This window comes from Miscanthus floridulus, chromosome 10, assembly GCF_019320115.1.
Source record: "Miscanthus floridulus cultivar M001 chromosome 10, ASM1932011v1, whole genome shotgun sequence".
NCBI lineage: Eukaryota > Viridiplantae > Streptophyta > Magnoliopsida > Poales > Poaceae > Miscanthus > Miscanthus floridulus.
In genome coordinates this window covers 61,495,200-61,501,244 of record NC_089589.1, presented here as the reverse complement: position 1 = coordinate 61,501,244, position 6,045 = coordinate 61,495,200, and positions in this window count along the sequence as shown.

Sequence of the window (6,045 nt, the reverse complement as noted above, 5' to 3'; positions counted from 1 at the left end):
GAACGCATATGTACTTTTGAGGCGTGAAAACATTGTAGCAACTCCTGATCCATTGCTGAGTTAACTTTGCTCAGGGACTGGCAAAGGGTAAGCTTGGGGGAACTTGTTGATGGTCATTAACATCAATTATAAAATATCAATATAGCCAGCATATATACTTAATTCCATCACCAAACATAGGTCTAGGGGTTCAAACTAATAAATTCCACGAGTTTTTGTGAATCTGTGTTTTCAGCAGGGTTTATCCAGAAAACCATCAAGGTGGACCTATTTGTCAGAATTGATCACACTTATCCATGGCATAAACAACTCTAGAAGGTTCCAGAGGACACCACATCGAAGAAGACCGTGAGAGGCTTCTAGGTGGGGCCGGCCGGCCCCACCTGCAGGCCGGCTGGCCTGTGGGTCCTGTTGGTCAGTCTCCGCTTCGATGTCGGTTCTTCCACCGCCATTAAGGATCAATCTACGTTGTTGCTCAATGTCGGTTCAAATAGAGGGACGAGATAGAGCCATGCTATGCATTGATGGGCTCAATTCAGAATTTGGCCCATAAAGGCCCTTGTGCATTTTTATTGAGATGTGGTGTAAAGTTTAGTACCAATGAGGCTACTTAGAGGGGGAGGGTGCCAGACGCCCCTCATAAATAGCAGCCCCTACCCCCCTCCCTAGAGCCATCCCTGAAACCCTAATTCATATCTCTCATTCAGATCAACACACACAGGAGGATTAGGTCTAGAGCTCTCCAATGTAGTAGATTAGTAGCCCGGGAGTGAGGGTCAAGTTGAGCTCATGCTCAAGTTTAGGATCTAGTCTTGCAGGCTCAGCAAAGCCTTGTGTCTTCACTTCTACATCTTGTAAGACTTATTATCAATTTATCATATTCTTATCTACATGGATATGCTTACTTTGAATATATATCTTGCTTAGTTAAGGTTATCATTACTTTTGTGTGCGGGTTCATTGAGTGCTTAGCCTGCTAGTTTATCGGTTAGGCTAAGTAGCCGAGTCTCATGTAAGCGTGGTGCTTATACGATGCTCTGCCTATGAGTGACCCCTATTCTCTGGTTGGGTGGTAGCAGCTGGAGGTGACAGCCCTATCTATCCTTTGTATTCCTCTCCGAATTGAGCAGGTTCTTAAATTGTAGGACCATAGTCACGTCAGTAGAGCTATCTATTGTGGGTGCTCTACTGTCTAAGCGGCGTCCCGAAGTGCACAAGAGTAGAGTTAGTCTTAGCTATGGTTGGATGTATATATACTTTAACCATGTAATAAGAATTCATAGGAATCTACCGCACCCGTTGTTCTCCCGAGTTGACTAGTTTACGTTATCTTATAGATTTATCCCCTGAGTGTCATTAAGCTTAACTCCTATCATTACATTTAACCCCTGCTCTAGGTATGTTGGTCTATTAATAGATACTCCATTGTTACCTAATAAATCTTTACTCCATTGTTTTCCTATGGTAAAATATAAATAATGATACCTGGAATACTCTCAGTAAAATGCTACAATGGTATTCTATGCGCTTGTGTAATCCTTCATATTCTATTTGCACTTATAAATACCAACACACCCTCTCCAAGATGGGCATCCCCGCAGCAGCCTGCGCCCCAGCAAGGCGCCATTCTACGGGGTCGTGTCGGGGAAGGAAGTCGTGCCCCTCGGGTGCATCTGGCTCAACATGAGCTTCGGCCAGCCAGAGAACTTCCGCTAGGTGCCACTCACCTTTGAGGTGATTAACTTCCCTGGCATCTACCATGCCCTCCTCGGTCGACCATGCTTCGCCAAATTCATGGCCATCCCCAACTACACCTACCTAAAGCTCAAGATGCCCAGCCCAAAGGGGGTCATCACCATCGAGGGCAGCTTCGAACAAGCCTACTACTGCGAGTAGGACTATGTCGCCCAAGCGGCCGCGCTCGTCTCCCCCTATGTTCCCGATGGCTCTGGCCGTGATGCAGGAAGGGTGCCGGCGGAGGAGGCAACCAAGGCAGCAGCGGCGCTCGACCAACCAAGCATTGGCGAGGCAGTCAAGGCTCCTAGCGGCAGTGATAGCTCGGTTGGCCCCTCCATTTAGGCGCTCAGCCCCCTAGAAGGGGTTGACCCAATTGAGGTTAGTTCTGACCTTTCCACATGAGGGAAGGCCAGCGCTGAGCCATCCGCTCAGAAGCATCGTCTCCCAAGCCATGACCCGCCTACCGACCTCCTTCGCTGGCCTACCTCTCCAATAACAAAAACCAAGATAAGTCTCGTCCTCCCGACCCTCTTGCTTCGCTTGCCTCTATAATTGTCTCCTTTAACCCGAGCCACTCAAGCAGTAGCTTGGCTGCACTAGAGAATCAACTGAGCTAACCACCTACTGACCTTTCTAAAGGAGGACAACTGCAGAGGGCCCCCAAATGAGATGAGGATGGGATGGATTGAGCGAGAGAACTGGGCAAGGGATCAGCAAGGCACTAATAGAACGGCCACGACTACCGCGTTATTAGCTATGTCATCTTTCCCTTCTCTTGTGCCCATTCCATTTTCTTTCCATGTATCTAGCTGTCTTTCGATTCTTCATTGGATCATGCCACCCCACCGCACGATGATCTAGGGGCCCCCAGAAGGGGCATCACCCAGGGTTCTAAGGCCAGCCTACCAGGCTTCAAGGCCGCCCGAAGCACCTAAAGTGCGAGGGACGCTCGGGAGACAAGCCCACGTGGTAGTAGCCGGGATGCCCAAAAGTGTTCCAACAATCTGGACGAGCGATGTCTGAGTACCGATCCCAAGCCGCTCGTGGTGACCCATCGAGGGAGGCAGCGAGCCCCCGAGTGGCTCGATTGGCAAGCCGAGGATCTCCCCTCTAGGGGACATGATCAGGGCATGGAACGACCACAAACCCAGGGTTCTCATAGACTTAACCGCTGCTAGCATGGGCACGACGATCTTGGCCACTAAGGCCATCATCGTAACAGCCCATCCCAATGAGGGACTAAGTCTCTGAGCATGACTCAAGAGCAATGGGATTACAAATGAAAGTAATTTCATTTCATTAATTGGGAACGACCCGATTATAATATACGGTGGCAAGACCTACTTTCTTATGGCATGGGGTTAGTACCCTGACCCCGTGATGATCTCCTATCCTCCTCAGAGGGGAGGAGAGTGCCTACAACGAAGGTCAGCCCACCGGGCTGGAAAAGAGCCAACCCCTCTGGATCTTCTTTAGGTGCAAGCGTGGGGAGGTCTAGGAAGGGGAAGACAGCAAGACCCCACCCTAACCCCCTCTATGGGGCTCACACCACTAGGCACCCAGGCCGAGATCCCTAGGGGACTTGGCTAACCTCTCCATGGTTGAAGGCCGGAGAAGGTCGGTAGCCACCCACAATACGTGAAGCAGAATCCACGTAGCATCGCGGAGTATCTCCTGCCACCTCATGTAGTTGTGGTGGCTGCCTCGCTGGAGTCCTTCCACCCTCAAAGAAGCAATTGCCCATCGGACCAAGGCAGGCTTACTCAGAGGGAAGCATCACACTTCATCGTCACCATCACCGCCGAAGACATGGATCGGAGAGGAAGAAGAGAGGGGGCCGAAGGAAGGGATTGAAGTCGCCATGTCCCCCATGGCTCCCCTTTATAGCCCAGATGATGCGCTGTGAGTGGCTCTGGGCCCTCCGATCGGCCATCAACGGCTATAAGGTGTCTTGGGGAACCGACCAGGCGTCTCTTCAATCCCTGCAGCATGCCTCGGAGTGGTTGCGTGATAACGGTCATGCAGTAAAGGTAGAGTCAGGGAACCGCTGACAATGAGTCAAGTCCCCGCTCCATTTTCAACCACGTGTGCCGCCCACTCAGCGCATGCCTCCTAATAGGACTTGAGGGGATCCGACTCCCCTCCGCTTGCACTAAGCGCTGTGGCTCCTCCTCCGCCAGGTCTGATCCATGTGGCCCTAACATCCCATCTCCCAGACAAAGTGGGGCGGTGTGGGGGTGCACGCCATAACTCCTCCACCTGGCATGATAGCCTAGACACCATCAACCGCCTGCGCAAGATGTCAGCAGAATGGACGTGCCTAGAAGCCACCACTCCCATTGATAAGGAGGCCCCTTAATGGCCTTGAGGGTTGCGCTGGTGTGGGGGTATGACCCTAGATACCCACGGCGGACCACATGGGCTGTGCCCCTAGGGGCGGCCCAGCTCACAAGATGAAGCCTTGCGGGACACGATTCTGCTTGGTGCCTCCCACAAGATATAGGATGGATATCCTGAAGATATTACGAGATATGTTAGGATACGTATGATCCCATGATTCTTGTAATCTGTTATTACTTTCTAGTTATCTCTCAGATCTAACCGACTTGTAACCCTACCCCCCAGACTATATAAGGCGGGCAGGGACCCCCTCCAAAATCATGGCATATCATATGATAGCTAATACAAACCAACAGACCATAGGACTAAGGTATTATGTCATACAAATGGCCTGAACCTATATAACTCGTGTGCCTATGTTGCCTTCTTGTTCTTGATCATGTGCTCCTCTGTCGATCAATCTACCTTTGTGGGATACCCCTCGGAGGACTGCCGATGATATTCTGTCGATAGTTGGCACGCCAGGTAGGGGTGTGCGTGTTGTTTCCTTGTCGAACAAGATGGCTTTTTCCACAGGCTCTTCGTCCCTCCCGCAGCCCGTCCAGATCTTCATGGTCGGATCCATCTCGTGGGTCATCAATGCTGATGGAGTCGGAGAGTGCCTTGAGCCAGTACAGATCTATTCTGCGCTGACCACCCCCGCACCTAGGACTACAGATCTGATCTTGGAACCACTTCCGAGGTTGTCTTCATCAATGACTAGCCGCTCGCTTCCTTGTTACCAGAGGAGGCACATCAACAATGACGATCTGATCGAATCCATCGATTGGGTTAGTCTGAAGCTCGTCGATTGCCTCTTCATCGTCGAGTCGGCTCTAGACACTTTTGTTCAGTGCCGACTACCCTCCGATCCGCATCTATCGGAAGCTGCTCGGCAAACTCCGGGGGTTATGGCCCTGCCCTTCGGGCTCGCCAACACCACCGCTACATACCAAGACGCCCTGAGGGGCAAATTCGCTGACCAGGTGGGCAATATCCATCCTCTCACCGACCAGATCGCCGATCAGCTCCCGTCGACGGTCAACATGTTGCACGCCAGCCGAGGCCCCGGAGCACCCTCCAAACCATCCTGGAGGAAAATCTAGACTTCGAATCCCAGGGCTCCACGGAGACCCTTGCCAAAACCTTCACCGAGCAACCCCCTCTCCCGCCTTTCCGGGGTGGCACGATCTTTAACGTCAGCATCGACAGCCCCCTCGGAGCGGCAAAACCGATGAGGAACACGCCGCTCGTGAAAATAGGAATGTCAACCACGCGCAACGCCGTGAAAATGAGAGTGCCCTTGCGATGGCCAAGGCCACTCGTGACAACCAATTCGACTCACAAAGAAGGCCGCTCCATCGCAACCTTGATGAAGGGTTTCTCCGCGTTGATGACCACGACGTCTTCAAGACTCCAATGCCAATCTGGCGGTGGCCGCCAACGAGCTCGCCTGCCTCCCGTAGACGCCCGAGCTCGCCAAAGTCGTCGCTATGCTTAAAGCGGCACACTGTCAAGTTAATGAGATCTGAGAGGATCAGAGACCTTCGTGCTCCACAAGCATGATTCACCGATCAGCTATGCCTAGATCCAATTGCCACCCCAGTCAAAGCCGGTTCACTGACCAGTCACTACCTCTCCAGGGGGGAGCCAGTGGCCACCACGCAGAGCATCATCGCCAGCATGACCAGGAGGTTGAACAGGATGCTCGAGTGCACCTCAGTAACCTTTGGGATGCACGACGGCATATCGAGCAACGTCGCTTCAGTCGCCATGAAGAAGAAGTTCGCCGCCACCAAGAGTACGAGCAAGAGTATGGTAATCTAGACTCAGCTCTGGAGCCGATTGCCACCGGCAATGCTGCAGACAATGGCGCCGACAACCCGGAAGGGCCCCCAGCTTTCACCAAGGTGCTCTGAACACTCCAGT